The sequence below is a fragment of the Oncorhynchus gorbuscha genome, linkage group LG10 (genome assembly GCF_021184085.1).
Source record: "Oncorhynchus gorbuscha isolate QuinsamMale2020 ecotype Even-year linkage group LG10, OgorEven_v1.0, whole genome shotgun sequence".
In the NCBI taxonomy this organism is placed as follows: Eukaryota; Metazoa; Chordata; class Actinopteri; order Salmoniformes; family Salmonidae; genus Oncorhynchus; species Oncorhynchus gorbuscha.
Window position 1 is genome coordinate 31,518,836 of NC_060182.1, and position 16,231 is coordinate 31,535,066.

The window sequence follows — 16,231 nt, forward strand, 5'->3', positions numbered from 1 at the left end:
CTTAGATTATCAACATTAAGATATATACATGTACACACACTTGTGACATTGAAAAGCTAACTAAATCACACCTAACCTTCAGCAGCATTACCATGAATGTGAAATAACAAGGGAAAAACAGAACTCATAACATTTCAAAATTATTTTGTGAGAAAAGCTACATGGAAGGTCACAGTCTTTTTATGCATTATAACCACACAAACTATTATAGTGTCAAGGGTACATTGATAGATTGTTTGTTGATACTAAAGGATAATGTGGACCCAAAGGTCCTCAGGTTCAGATGGTCACTAGGCTACACTACAGAATGAGAATTATTAAATATTATTTTTATTGAACCTTTATTTAACTATGCAAGTTAGTTAAGAACACATTCTTATTTACAATGCCTCCTCCTCCTCTGGTACTCAGGATTGTAGAGTGCCACAAAAAAAAGTAATCATCACATGAGGGGAAGTGTGAGGGGGGGGGGTCGGGAGACATGCTGCTTAGTTATTTGGGTCAATTCCGCCAGTAAGTTGCCTTCCTTCACAATGGATGGTGAGAAGGAGACGAGAAAAAGAGAGGAAGAGAGAATAATTGATTGATTCATCAATTGATGTTCAGTATGACAGGTGTCATATCTAAACATGAAAATATCTACATCAAGGCTTCAATATATTGCGCATAATGTTTGTGTTACGTGTGGCTTCAAGGTCGGCAATTGTGCCAATCCAAACAGATACCCATTCTACTTCTTTTTTAGAGCAAGACTCAGAAGGTTCTTTTGACTTATTGTACCTGAACTGATTCCGTAAGCTGATGTAAGTAATTTACCGTCAGTATCTCAGAGAAACCCTCCCAAATCTTTCAAACCATAAGCCTATATCAAACCACGTCTACTATAAACTAGATGTCCATATAAAAAAACTACCAGAACACAGTCTCCCTCAATAACTACACTTAAATGCAAGAGGACAGACCATTTAACAAACTGAAGGCAATTCAAATGACTTGAATAAGTAACATACAGCCAAATGTTATATTCAAGTTTTGATCCAAGCCGTGGGCAATAAATTAATCAAAGACTTCTCTTGAAGACAAAGTTTGCAGGATATTGCACTGTACAATAAATATTCTGCCATCTGTCTAACAGTACAGCAACAAGGAAATAAACTATGGCAAAAGGCAAAGCCATTATGGCTCACAAATTAGCAACAATATTCATTGTTTTCGCTTACCCTAATTGCACCCATGAAAACAGATTGAAGGACACTATCAAACAGAAAAGTATATCCACAAGCCCTTGTGGGAACCATGCACGGGGCTACTCCCTCTTCAACTATTATTCAAGTATTATTTTGTAGTCCAGATCTGGCTTCTGTTGATGCATACATCAACAGAGAGAACAGAGGCCTCTGTTGAATTTCTTTGTTTTGGGCCGTTTTAGCCAGACCCAGTGTGAATAAGCCAGTGTTCCTCAATGTTGGAAAGATAATCCTGCAACGTTCCAGCTGAATGGCTTAGAAGGGGAGGGAGGGTAAAGAAGAGGATAGGAGAAGATAGGAGGAGCAATAGAATATACATGCATTGCAAAGATAGAAAGAGAGAAGAAGTCTGAGATTACACTACCTAGCAGTGTGTGATTATGTATTGATAGACTTGCTAGATAAACGTGCCAGGCATCATACATTTGTGTGTGAGAGAGAGAGGTAGGGCTGTGTTCTGTGTGTGTGATTGTGTGTACATGCAAAAAAGCCACACACAAGTCTAGGGTTGCAACGGGAGGGTATATTACTGGAAACTTTAGAAGTTTACCAGTAAATTACCAGCATTTTGGTATCTTTCAAGGATTTTAGGTAATTTATCATAAAAAATCTAGTAGCATTTCCTTACACCCACAATAATATCTGCTAAATATGTGTCTGTGACCAATAAAATAGATTTGATTTGTTACTTCAGATTTTGACTGGTGTTTGTAATTACCTCTGGCCCTCTGTGTGGCATTATCACACGTAAAATATATGAAATAATTAAATAAGATGATTTTATAATACTAAAAATGGAATGACAAAGCTGTAAAACATTAACCTAAATATAAACCATCAACTTGTTTCATTTGAGGGTTTCAGCATGAAATATTGTTTATATTTTTGGGGTAATATATAAAGGATACACCATCGTAATAGGGCTGTTCGTGGCTCTTCTAAAGCCTTGAGAGACAACCACAACACACATGTAAACCTATTACAGTAATCAGATTTCAGAGTCAGGGTCTAACTTTATTCTCTTACACCCCACCATCCCCCTTTCTGTCACTGATTAGAAAGGAAGCTGATTACCAAACCAGGTAGGTAGTTTACTCAAACACGCCTGAGCTCATCTAAAACTCACTCTTATCCAAACATTATGAATTCCATAATGGTGGTTGTCTGGCATCCAATAGCAACTATCTGCCGTGTACTTTCTAGAACATGTTGGGTTCTTGAAACACTCTACCTGTCATGGCGGCTGCTATACAAAAAAAACACTCTGAGAGGACCTTATATTGAGATGCTGGGAGGGAAGACACAAGGAGAGAGGAGGAAAGAGAGGCAAAGGCTCCTCAAGGGGAGAGAGAAGAAATTAGAGAAATAAAGATAGGGAGGGGGAGAGTGAGGCTTCTGAGAGAGAGGGAGAGAAAGGGAGAGAGAGAGAGAGGGAAAGGGTGAGGCTTCTGAGAGAGAGAGAGAGAGAGAGAGAGAGAGAGAGAGAGAGAGAGAGAGAGAGAGAGAGAGAGAGAGAGAGAGAGAGAGAGAGAGAGAGAGAGAGAGAGAGAGAGAGAGAGAGATGCTTCTGAGAGGGAGAAGGGGAGAGATGCTTCTGAGAGAGGGGGAGAGAGAGAGAGAGAGAGAGAGAGAGAGAGAGAGAGAGAGAGAGAGAGAGAGAGAGAGAGAGAGAGAGTGAGAGAGTGTGAGGCTTCTGAGAGAGGGAAAGGGAGAGGGAAAGGGAGAGAGAGAGAGAGAGAGAGAGAGAGAGAGAGAGAGAGAGAGAGAGAGAGAGAGAGAGAGAGAGAGAGAGAGAGAGAGAGAGAGAGAGAGAGAGAGAGAGAGAGAGGCTTTTGAGAGAGAGAAACTGAGGTCTTTTAACAGGGACAGAGGGACAAATCCTCCTGTGTCCCTGGAGTCTTAACAAGATCATAGAGCCCAATACTGACTAGGCTCAACATGGCTAAGCCTGTCCCAAGTGAGACTGGGTGGAGCAGGTGCAGAGAGCGCAGGAATCTGTTGTGAGCAAGACAGTTGGTGAGCGGAATAGAGAGCACCGATGGGTCAGAGTGGTAGCTAAATAGATCATGAGAGAGATGTGATTCATCTCCGGGGCGGGCGATGCCATGACAGCGGTAGGGTGGAATAAACAGGCTGTTGAATGTTGCCAGGAGAAAGACAGCGCTACAGAGCTGTGTGCTCGGTGCTTGCATCATCACAGATACCATGACAGCCAAGACCATCAATAAGCCTGTCACGTGACAGAAGGTTGGAGGGGTCAGTGTAGATGAGATGAGGATGGGAAGCTGGCCATTACACAGATTAATCAGGCGAGAACATGAGGGGTGGTTAGGTGGATGAGTGTCATCAGGCCACTCCGCAATCAATCATGTACAGTTATAGTTATTGGCTAGTGTTTCCCTTGGAGCAATGTGAGGGGAGTCAAAGGTCACATGAGGATGACAATGCATTCTGCCCCACCCCCACTACACACCCGCTGCATATTGTGATGAAAGAGACTGAAATGCTGCTGCGCTATATCAAATGTCCTTTCAGAGAGAGAGAGAGAGGGAATGAAGGCACCGCAGCAGTGAGAGAAAGTCTACAGGCTGCTCTTTGGAAGCTCTTTCAAATGAGGACTGGATCATTGACTGGAAGCAAATCTACACGAAGGCAGACTCTGAGCAGTATTGAGCAGTATCTGAATGCACTGCAGCATGTGTGCGTGGGAGGCATTCCTCCTTGTGTGAGCAGGAGGGAAAACCAGTATGATGAACAAATGGATGTGGGCGGGACAGCGCTACACACCATCAGGATGATAATACTGAGCTCAGCCAGAGAGATTCAGTACAAATACAGTAGCACGACTGCATTCACATTCCACTGAATGTCTGCTCAGACCTGGCCTTCAGGCACACAGGTGTAATACATCCTGCTTATTCAACTGCCCTCTGTCATCACGAGAGGCACATACACTCACACAGGAAGACAAATGAATCACCATTTGTACGGATTCCATTTCAGTGACTCAGCCCTCTGATTCAGAGGTGGCCTACGGTAGTTAGCATAGCCCTAGGGCTTGCTACAGGGCCAGGGCTTCTGGGTGGAGGGACACAATATTCAGCTCCCTCCCATGCCTTCCTCCCAGTCCAGCCCAGGATTGTATTCACTAAATATAATAATAATATATGCCATTTAGCAGACGCTTTTATCCAAAGCAACTTACAGTCATGTGTGCATACATTCTACGTATGGGTGGTCCTGGGAATCGAACCCACTACCCTGGCATTACAAGCGCCATGTTCTACCAACTGAGCTACAGAAGGACCACTAGGCACCAAACAAAAGAAAACGTAACAAAGGGTGCTAGGACAATATGTACCGCTTGTTCTCATTTTAAGTTGAACAAGTGATTTAAAGCATTTTGCTACAATGTGTGCCATAATGAATACAACCCAACATTGCATTAGAGTGCAGCAGGAACAGCCGATGATGTCATTGCTCCAGCAGGCCAGAGACACTGACCGGTTACATGGGACAGGCTTAGCCATGTTGAGCTAGGTCAGTACTGGCCTCTGTGATCTTGTTAAGACTCCAGGGACACAGACAGATTTGTCCCTCTACCAAAATAACTCTCTCGTGGATAAAGCAGAATCAATCTATGTTCTCAGTGGGACGTGATACATTCCCCACCTTCACACCACACACTTCACTACTCCTGTCAAATCATCAACAGTCAATACACATTATCAACAAAGGGTGAACACAGCCCTGAGCATGGTACTGAGAACAAACACAGCTATAGGAAGAGTACAATAGCCACAGGAAAGGTCTACATGCTACAAGTCATGCCAAGTAGACTAGCCACACAGCAAGGCCAAAACCTTGCTCGCTATAAGGTTATGTATCAAAATAAGCAGCTTTGAGACAAAGGAGATGATTGTGGACTACAGGAAAAAGAGGACCGAGCACGCCCCCATTCTTATCGACGGGGTTGCAGTGGAGCAGGTTGAGAGCTTCAAGTTCCTTGGTGTACACATCACCAACAAACTAACTTGGTCCAAACACACCAAGACAGTCATGAAGAAGGTACGACAAAACCTATTCCCCCTCAGGAGACTGAAAAGATTTGGCATGGGTCCTCAGATCCTCAAAAGGTTCTATAGCTCCACCATCGAGAGCATCCTGACTGGTTGCACCATCATCGCCTGGTATGGCAACTGCTCAGCCTCCAACCACAAGGCACGACAGAGGGTAGTGCGTACGGCCCAGCACATCACTGCGGCCAAGCTTCCTGCCATCCAGGACCTCCATACCAGGCAGTGTCAGAGGAAGGCCCTAAAAAGAATCCAGCCACCCTAGTCATAGACTGTTCTCTCTGCTACAGCCACCCAGTCATAGATTGTTCTCTCTGCTACCGCACGGCAAGTGGTACCAGAGCGCCAAATCTAGGTCCAAGAAGCTTCTAAACAGCTTCTACCCCCAAGCCACAAGACTCCTGAACACCTAACCAAATGGCTACCCAGACTATTTTCATTGACCCCCTTTACACCACTGCTACTCTCTGTTGTTATCATGTATGCATAGTCACTTTAATAACTCTACCTACATGTACATATTACCTCAACTAACCAGTGCCCCCACACATTGACTCTGTACCAGTACCCTCCTGTATATAGTCTCGCTATTGTTATTTTACTGCTGCTCTTTAACTACTTGTGTCACGGGTGTCGTTGGAAGTGGACCAAAGTGCTAGAGGTCGACCGATTAATCGGAATGGCCGATTAATTAGAGCTGATTTCAAGTTTTCATAACAATCGGAAATCGGTATTTATTTAACTAGGCAAGTCAGTTAAGAACACATTCTTATTTTCAATGATGGCCTAGGAACGGTGGGTTAACAGCCTTGTTCAGGGGCAGAACAACAGATTTCCACATTGTCAGCTCGGGGGATCCAATCTTGCAACCTTACAGTTAACTAGTCCAACGCAATAACGACCTGCCTCTCTCTCGTTGCACTCCACAAGGAAGACTGCCTGTTACGTGAATGCAGTAAGCCAAGGTAAGTTGCTAGCTAGCATTAAACTTATCTTATAAAAAACAATCAATCATAATCTCTAGTTAACTACACATGGTTGATGATATTACTAGATATTATCTAGCGTGTCCTGCGTTGCATATAATCTGACTGAGCATACAAGCATACAAGTATCTGACTGAGCGGTGGTAGGCAGAAGCAGGCGTGTAAACATTCATTCAAACAGCACTTTCGTGCATTTTGCCAGCAGCTCTTCGTTGTTCGTCAAGCATTGCGCTGTTTATGACTTCAAGCCTATCAACTCCCGACATGAGGCTGGTGTAACCAAAGTGAAATGACTAGCTAGTTAGCGTGCGCTAATAGCATTTCAAAGTCACTTTCTCTGAGCCTTCTAGTAGTTGTTCCCCTTGCTCTGCAGGGGTAACGCTGCTTCGAAGGTGGCTGTTGTCGTTGTGTTCCTGGTTCGAGCCCAGGGAGGAGCGAGGAGAGAGACGGAAGCTATACTGTTACACTGGCAATACTAAAGTGCCTATAAGAACATCCAATAGTCAAAGGTATATGAAATACAAAATGCCCACCCCAAATCACACCCTGACCAAACCAAATAGAGACATATAAAGGCTCTCTAAGGTCAGGATGCGACAACTTGTTACTTTATTTCTTATTCTTTAAAAACAACTACATTGTTGGTTCAGGGCTTGTAAGTAAGCATTTCACTGTTGTATTCGGTGCATGTGACTAATAAAATTTAATTTGATTTTGACATGCAGATAAAGGTCCCCAAAGCACACACATTGCTGAGTCGCTCGTCTTTTCAGTTCTCTGCAACAAACACTCAAACTGGACAGTTTTATCTCTATTTCTTAATTCAAAGACTCAATTATGGACACTCTTACTGACAGTTGTGGCTGCTTTGCGTGATGTATTGTTGTCTACCTTCTTGCCCTTTGTGCTGTTGTTTGTACCCTGTTTTGTGCTGCTACCATGTTGTGCTACTGCCATGTTGTGCTGCTGCCATGTTGTGCTGCTACCATGCTGTGTTGTCATGTGTTGCTACCATGCTATGTTGTTGTCTTAGGTCTCTCTTTATGTAGTGTTGTCTCTCTTGTCGTGATGTGTGTTTTGTCCTATATTTTTTATTTCATTTATTTGTATTTGTAATCCCAGCCCCCGTCCCCGCAGGAGGTCTTTTGCCTTCTGGTAGGCCGTCATTGTAAATAAGAATTTGTTCTTAGCTGACTTGCCAAGATAAATAAAGTTTAAATAACATAAAATAAATAAATAGAGATTTTGATAGAGCTTAATGCAAGGTTTGAATTGCAGTCGTTTTATCAAGTGCCTCAGCATTTATATTTATGAATTGCCTGCGCACACACTGCATATTACACATTTATCTCTGTCTCGAAAATCCTCACTGCACACACTGCATTAGCAATCATTTTGATTACAGAGCTTCAAGAAGAGAAAAAACGTTGATGAAAATTTTAAGCAGAGTTAAATGGTACAGCATGGTTTTCATCATGTTGCTGTAAACATACATTTGCCAATAAAGCCCCTTTCTCAATTAAGAGAGAGAGAGAGAGAGAGAGAGAGAGAGAGAGAGAGAGAGAGAGAGAGAGTGTAGATCCCCAGGCTTTACACGACTGAAATATCACGGTAGGCAAAGATGTTTGCTTTATTCAAGAAATAAAAGGCACTAATTGCAGGACACACACATACAGTATCAGTACACACACACTCAAGTACACACTCTCTGGCAGTATTTACTGTGAAGAACCGCTGAATGCCTGATGTGTTTACGTAGCTAACCGACAACAATGACATGCATTCTCCAAATACAGTACATCAAACAACTCTCTCTCTCTCTCTCTCACACACACACACACACACACACACACACACACACACACACACACACACACACACACACACACACACACACACACACACACACACACACACACACACACACACACACACACACACACACACACACACACACACACACACACACACACACACACACACACGCAGTGCTACTGCAGTGGTTATGTAACCCACAAGCCTTCTGCCACAAGCCTCCTGGTGACAGTGAGTGTGGTAAAGAGAGAAAACCATGGGAGGAGGGGAGAGAATGATGGAGAGCAGAGGAGGAGAAAGAGATAGGGGGCGGAGGAAGACTGACATATTGTAAAGGTTGTTAAAGGGGAAGAGCATGCACTGTACAGGCAGGCAGCAGCAATGGCTGTCCGCTCTACCACTTCCATCGGATGGGGAGAGAGATGGTGAATGTAGACAGGGCTCTCATGTCCCTCCACCCTGGTCCAGTTTTTCCAGAGCCGAGGCACAGAGATGGAAGGAGCAGGGGGAGAAGGAAGGCGATACTGAATCTGAGAGCGGAGCTCTTCAAACACCAGCCTTTCTCTTCCTTCCCTCCATTTAGCTGCCTGACGCTCCCCAGAACACTGATTCTTCAAAGGCACGGTAAATACTGCCAGAGTGTGTGTGTGTGTGATCCCCTGGCCTAAAATCCATCTTAATTCATCATTCATCTTAACCTGAATGCTGTAAAAAGAGGATAGAGACAGAATGTAGAAGTGTTTGTGGAAGAGCTCACATGATGGATGGTTCGCTGCTCTGAGGTGCAAATTGATGTTATGACAAGCAAGCAGAGACATTAGATACCTTGATACTCTCACAATAATCCTATATACAGAATGTATGTTAATCTATCATTATCGTAGACAAGGTGAAAATAAAACGGCAGCAGCACACTAATGATGATTGACATTAATCTACCTGCTATCTAACACCATGTCAACCTACTGACATTCATTTACAGCTTAGCCCATGTAACACTTACACAACATCTTCATAACTGGCTTACTACAATGTTTATGTTGTCTCAGAGAGAGTTTAGCAGATGCATAGGTGCAGAGCTAATTGTACCATGTCTGGGTCTACTACGGGTTTGGTTGTGTAACAAAACATACTCCAATCGTAACCTCAAGTACATCAAGGCAGTATATTAGCAGCACTAACATGAAATGACAGACCATGCCTGACAGTTGAGATACAATAACAGGAGAACTGTCCAGTCCATAAGCATCGTATGCTTCTATACGTAAACAGCTCGTATGGCCACAGGCAGAACAGTCACTATAAAGGTCTTGGTTTAAGAAGGTTCATCAGACTATGTAGTGTGTGCATTTGGACTCTAATGGACAATTTGACTACTATTTTCCTTCTTGCAGTTTTCTACACAGTTGGATTGCACATTTTCACGTGTGCTGAATCACAATACACACACACACACACACACAGACAGACAGACAGACAGACAGACAGACAGACAGACAGACAGACAGACAGACAGACAGACAGACAGACAGACAGACAGACAGACAGACAGACAGACAGACAGACAGACAGACAGACAGACAGACAGACAGACAGACAGACAGACAGACAGACAGACAGACAGACAGACAGACAGACAGACACACACACACACACACACACACACACACACACACACACACACACACACACACACACACACACACACACACACACACACACTCCCTATTTTCCACCAACACAGATCAGTACACATACACCTCTCACCCCAGCTCAGACAGCTGTGGGTACCTGGACTAGAGCAGACCCACAGAACTGGGCTAACCAAACACAGCCTAAGGAAGTTGTCTGACAGACCACACGGAGTAAGTGATCAAACAAGGAACTTAGTAATTATTCCTGATTTATTGTTTGACGGTGTTTGTGCTATTTTAGGGGAGATGATGAAAGCGCTTGTGAATTCATAATTCTTGAACTGCAATCCATAGATGCTCCACTCAAACAAGAAGACCAGGTGAGACCAAATGTATAGTTCAAATGTTAAAGACGAGAGGACACCAAGGCCTGGTCAGAGGAGGTCTAGGGTATGTGGACATAGGTAAGTATTTACTGTATGTCACAGGTTACATTGGATGGAACAGAATGGACAGGAAATAGAATGGCCGGTTAATCTGAGTGTAGTGCCCTCTTACAGAACCACCCCCAGTGAGCCGGGGCCTGTAAAGGAATGACCACCTCATGACATATTAGTGATGTGCTGCTTTTAATTAGCCCAACGGGAGCGTTTACCTAGTTAAACATTTATGAACCAGACGGCCATTAGAACAATGCTTCAGAGACAAAACTACAGCCAACAAACATGTGGTTCCTTTGAGAAGCCTGATGAGCACTGCAGATCTATTGCAACCCCAAGTATACAGACAATCCTACTAAATATATACTACATATACTAAATCATAGAAAGGCTTAGAGACAAAGAGGACAAGGTTGAAGACTCACATTCTCCACTGGATGGGAAATCAGGTTTCCCTTGGAGAGAGCTGCTGTCCTCTACAGGAGGTCACCTACACAGAGAGACAGGTTCAGAGAGACGTGTTGCAGACGCCCTCTATTTTCTGCAGTCTTATTTGAATAAACCTGACCTGACCATAATTCTACATGAGAGAAGATAAAATGTCAGTGTGGCAACTTGACAAAAAAGCAGACCACCAGACACAGCACAAAGGATGGGTGGTAACACTATTTTTAAGGGTACATGAAACATGTATCTTAGTTTATAGAATAAAACAAAAATGTTAATTTTACCCAAACACATACCTTTGTGTTTGGGTATATAACTAGTAAAACCAGAGAAACTGATAATTTTGCAGTGGTCTCTTAATTTTTTCCAGAGCTGTATATACAGTACCAGTCAAAAGTTTGAACACACCTACTCCTTCAATTGTTGTTTATTTTAAAATTTTCTACATTGTAGAATAATAGTGAAGACATAAAAAAGTGTTAGAAAATATATTTAGATTTGTTTACTTGAGATTCTTCAAAGTAACCATCTGTCATGACTCTCTCTCTCTTGATTGAGGATCATAGGTGCCAGATCAGCTCGGCACAGGGCTGACAGATAGCCAGACTCCCCCCTCCTCCTCTCTCCCACCAGAGATTTATCACTTAACAACCGGATTGTAAATACCTGGCAGAAACTCTCCCTTCTGCTCTGCAGTATTGAGTTAAATATAATTTGTGTGTAGAGAGACTTTAACATCAAAAGACTGGACATTGGAACATTCATTTTGGAATCCAAACATCTGGAATGGTTGGTGGGGATCCAAACAATAATCATGTCATGTAATTTGTTGTTTTGTGATGTCATTAAGGTGTCATTAAGGATAGTATAACAAGATAACTGTAGCTCTACAAGTGTGCACGTCCTAGTAATCAGAATTCTATCTAAATGTTGTAAAACATATATGATTAAATATGAAACTATTCGTGAAAAGATAGCAATGTGATTTTAGCCTTCTAAATGAGAAATTGTAATTCAAATAAAGTTTTATCTAGTCAGTAACCACGCCTACGTGAGCACAGACATTATTCTGGTATGATGAAACACCTCTTTTGACCAGGGTGCTTAAAAAGGAACAAAATGTACATTAGACCAGAGAAAGTGAGGACAATCCACATGTTGAAATGGTTGCAATCTCTGCAGACCAGACAGTGTGGAGCAGTGGCTACATGGCTGACAAATGGTTTAAAACTACAACACCAGAAAATGGTGAAACTCTCGACGAGTGAATAGATATACAGCTGCAGACTGTGAATGTGTCTATGTAAAATAGTCTAGGAAACTCAACCAAAGACGAGAAAATAATAACATTTCCCCAAAGACCAACGCGTGTGGAACATCTGAAGGATCCAGTCTAACAGACACTCAGATACAAAGAAGCCTACTACAACTACAAAGGACATTCTGACCTCTGGCAAACCAGAGACTTCTGTCAAACTACTTTTCATAGATAGACCGGGTGATTTCAACAGAGAGACGACAAAGACATACAAGCGTAAATATGTGTTGCATTTCTAAATCCGAAAGAGCGGTTGTTAGGGTGCTAAATATTATTTTTACGATGAGCGTATTTTCCACATGTATGTACAATAAGCTCACTCTCTGTCTCTCCCGCTCTTTCTTTTTCCAACCATTTTATTGTGTAACAAGCCGTCATATCGGGTTAGTCCACTATGGACTTTTCATTGCATTATATTAGTAATCAATAACCTATAACGTCTGTGTGTTTATGTATTTCTGTGTGACTGTTTAGTTACTTAGTAAATAAATGGCCAAGGATTGTGTACACAAAGCGAGGTACAGAAATTATTTGTCAAGATCGGTGTGGAAGGATTTGACTGGGCTACACAGACCCCCGACCTCGACCCCATCGAACACCTTTGGGATGAATTGGAACGCAGACTGAGAGCCAGGCTTCATCGTCAAACATCAGTGCCCGACCTCCCTAATGATCTTGTGGGTGAATGGAAGCAATTCCCCGCAGCAATGTTCCAACATCTAGTGGAAAGCCTTCCCAGAAGAGTGCAGGCTGTTATAGCAGCAAAGGGGGGACCAACACCATAATTTTGTAATGAGATGTTCGACAAGTAGGTGTCCACATACTTTTGTAATGTAGTGTATATATATATTATATATATATATTGGCTACTAAATAACATTTACAGTGGCACACTGACTCACCTAATGGTGAAGATGAAGCCATATGTGATGCACGGGTCTCAAGATGAGCTACTTTGAAAAACAGTGCTGCTGTTCGCAAAAAAATGGGAGTTGAGAAGAAATGGGTTCTATTGGTTCTACAGACAGATTAGTCTTCTCTTATCAGCAGTAGGCATTCCCAAACTGTACGTTTTCCCACGATTGAAATGTTCAAAAGGCAACAGACAGCCTCAACCAACCATAGAAATATAATCCATAGATGGCTGTTCCCATTCAAATCAGGACTGGCAGCCATTGCTAGAGTACCCATGAGTTTAATAGTCAAATTGCCAGGGTAAAGGGTTCCAAAACCCTTCAATGGAATATATGTATATGCAAAAAGCTGTACATTTGGAGCGCATGCTGGCCAAATTGTGTAATAGTGTGCAACTGCAGCCCACAATTGTTCCTGCATGTGGGTCTTCCATTGGTTCCTGCATGAACCCCCACCCCCCCACTCCATATCTGAGTTTTTTTCTCCCCTGCTTACTAACTTACTCCTCACTAGCTAGCGGTAGACAGTGTCCTTCACTCCCGCCTACCGAACACCTGCCCTCACCGTTGTTAACAGAAAGAACTGTGGGAAAACAGTGGCTGACAGGTGGGGCGACGGACACTGTCTACCGGTGGCCCTAGCACAGCGGGCGGGAGGCTGGGGCGACACTGTGTGCTAGCTTGCTAGTTAGCTAGGATAAATATTACCGGAATTATACCGGTATTACCGGTTAAGTACACAAGCCCATTGGCGTTTATTACCAGAATGCTAGCGGAATTACCACAAGTAATGGCGAATTTCAATAGAGGCTACAGCTAAATATGCTAATGAGCGCAAACAAAAATAAACTAATTGCAAAGACAGGCAGTCCAGCTCATAAAGTTATACATAGGAGCTACCGAATATCATTTTTTGTGAGTTTGGACATTTACAAGTGAATGTTGAACGAGAGATATTGTGCAATGAACAAAGTTTTGACGCATGATTGTCTATAGGAAGAACAGTACTGGCTCAGGAGCATGTGTAGGCTACACATTGTGTATGTGTGGAGCCACTAGGGAAATGGGTCTGCCTGCTCTGCTTGGAGAAGAGGGGAGAGGAGAAGACGGGCCAAGAAGGAGGGGGGGCAAGGAAATCAAGATCGTGGCAGCTTTACAAATAACTTATCCAAATGGCTTTGACTTCTCAAACACGACAGAAAGCAAACAGAATATGATGTCGTTTCACTTTATTAATTCAGCCACTTACTTAGATTAACTAACAAATTAAATTTAGGGGTTGTGTTAATGCAGAATTCCGCATTTTTCACACAGGAAAAAGTGTAAACGCAGATGTAAAATGCGTCTTAATGTAATTTCTGCTAGGCATCAGACATATTTATGCTTCATTTGCACTTCCCCACTCAGATGAGAATTCATGAACGGGCATTCAGTGCTCTGACTGATGTGTAGCCACTTTTCTCCAGTATTTTCTCGGGTGTAGCTAGCCAACTTTTCTCTGGTAAAATGCTAGTTTAACTTTAAAACATTAGAAAATGTAGCTGGCTACATTCATTCTATGATAAACATTAGAAATATGATGGCCATGTATCATTTTTGCAAAAAAGACCTTGTTTTTTCATTGTAAGCTCATTTACTTGTAAGGCTGCCAGCCAAATAACATTGCACGTCTGTTGTCATCTGGTGAAAATTAAGCTATTTTCTGACGAATGTGTTGCACTAATGTATTTTCTGTGAAGGAAAACTATGGTTACACTTCCCTGATCACTCTTTTGAAGCAAAAAATCACTTTTGACTTTCAATATAAAACACCATCCCTGTCAATACACAGCTGGATTCACCTGCTCCCGCTTTCTCCCGTTGTGCTATTTACAAACAAACACATGACTGGCTCAACTATTCTGGGGAACTACGGTAAGCTTCATAATGTAACAGCTAAAATGAAGAACGCGATCTGCTTTATCTCCTAATTTATTGCACTGCAAGTATTTAATTAAAAAGTTGTTAAAAAAGTCAAATGTATTGAAAAACTTCAAATAAATAGTTTCAATTGTATTGAAAAAACACCCTGTGGCTATTTACAAATACCCTGGTATACGGTATATACAGTATACCGCCCAAGCCTAGTGCCCGCCTGCCTCTAGCGCAGCAGATGGGAGGCTAGGGCGACACCGTGTGCTTGCTAACTAGCTAGTTAGCATCACTGTCTGCTAGCTCGCGAGTTAGCCAGCTAGCACTCGGCGTCGCCCCAGCCTCCCGCCTGATGTGTACCAAAGACAACCGTGCCCAAAAGGGTCGAAGGACACCATCTACCGGTTGTCCCCGCCTCCCGCTAGCACAGTAGACGGGAGACTAGGGCGACACTGTGTACTAGCTAGGTAGATAGGACACTGTGCTGCAAACTAACTTAAACATTTACCAATAGAAGTATAAAGAGGGGTTCCTGCAGATGCAGGAATGCCCACATGCAGGTACGCCCCGAATTGCGAACCGCAATTGCACCCTTCTCAAAGTGCGGCCTTCCCGACTGTAGGCAACCAGTAACTACCAAAATAAAGGAAACACTTGAGTAAATGAGGGATACAAATAAGATGTTATGGGGTGCATTTTCCTGGCATGGTTTAGGTCCACTTGTAGAATCTATGCCAAGTCGCATTGAAGCGGTTCTGGCAGCTTGTGGTGGCCAAACAGCCTTTTAAGACACTATGTTGGTGGTTCCTTTATTTTGGTAGTTACCTGCATTTGCTTGTGGCGACATTATGCTTTCTGTTGTATTTTGACCATTGGTATCAGGCTCCTGTAGTTGTATATTTAAAAAATACCCCCCAAAAACCTTATTTTTCTTTTATGGGCCAACCGACCCAACACAACATTTCATGATCCTTAGGTGTTGCTGGGTGTTTGATAATACAGTTGCCAAAATGTAGCACTGACCATACTCAGTGGTTGTCTTCTACAGCAATTTTGTAAATCTGATATCAAATTCCAAATGACACATCTCAAAAATACAATATCTTCTTTCGTGTTTCACAAAGCTCCATCTGTTAATCCTCAGTTATATTTCAGCATGTATTAAAAAAAAAACAGATGAACACTGAAGAGGAGGAGGATTAAAAACTACCTAGAGTGCCCTATTTCATTATGGTTAGCTTCCTCTGTTGTGATCAAGCTTGCCATCTCCTTCCACTGCCGTCCCTCTGACAGACCATTCACTGGCGGCAGAATTAGAGTGCATTCCATTACTCTCTGTATGATAACCACAGTGATGTGACAGAGCTGTTGGTTGCATGACCGCAAATCATAATGCAATACTAATAACAAACTCTTAGGCTGTAAGCAGCAGCAGCTTCCACA

General features: G+C 42.7%; 1 protein-coding gene across 3 annotated transcripts in view; it reads right to left on the reverse strand.

Moving 5' to 3' along the window:
* Positions 1–16,231, reverse strand: part of LOC124045868 (protein kinase C and casein kinase substrate in neurons protein 1-like) — a 63,788-nt gene that overhangs the window by 42,898 nt on the left and 4,659 nt on the right. Inside the window, exon 2 of one of the 3 annotated variants that reach the window (XM_046365628.1) lies at positions 10,624–10,688. The exons of 1 other annotated variant lie outside the window; for it this stretch is intronic. The gene's annotated coding sequence lies outside the window, so the exon portion shown is untranslated. Of the gene's footprint in view, positions 1–1,220; positions 1,480–10,623; positions 10,689–16,231 lie in introns of those variants that run through there. One more of the 3 variants, XM_046365626.1, reaches the window with a different exon arrangement.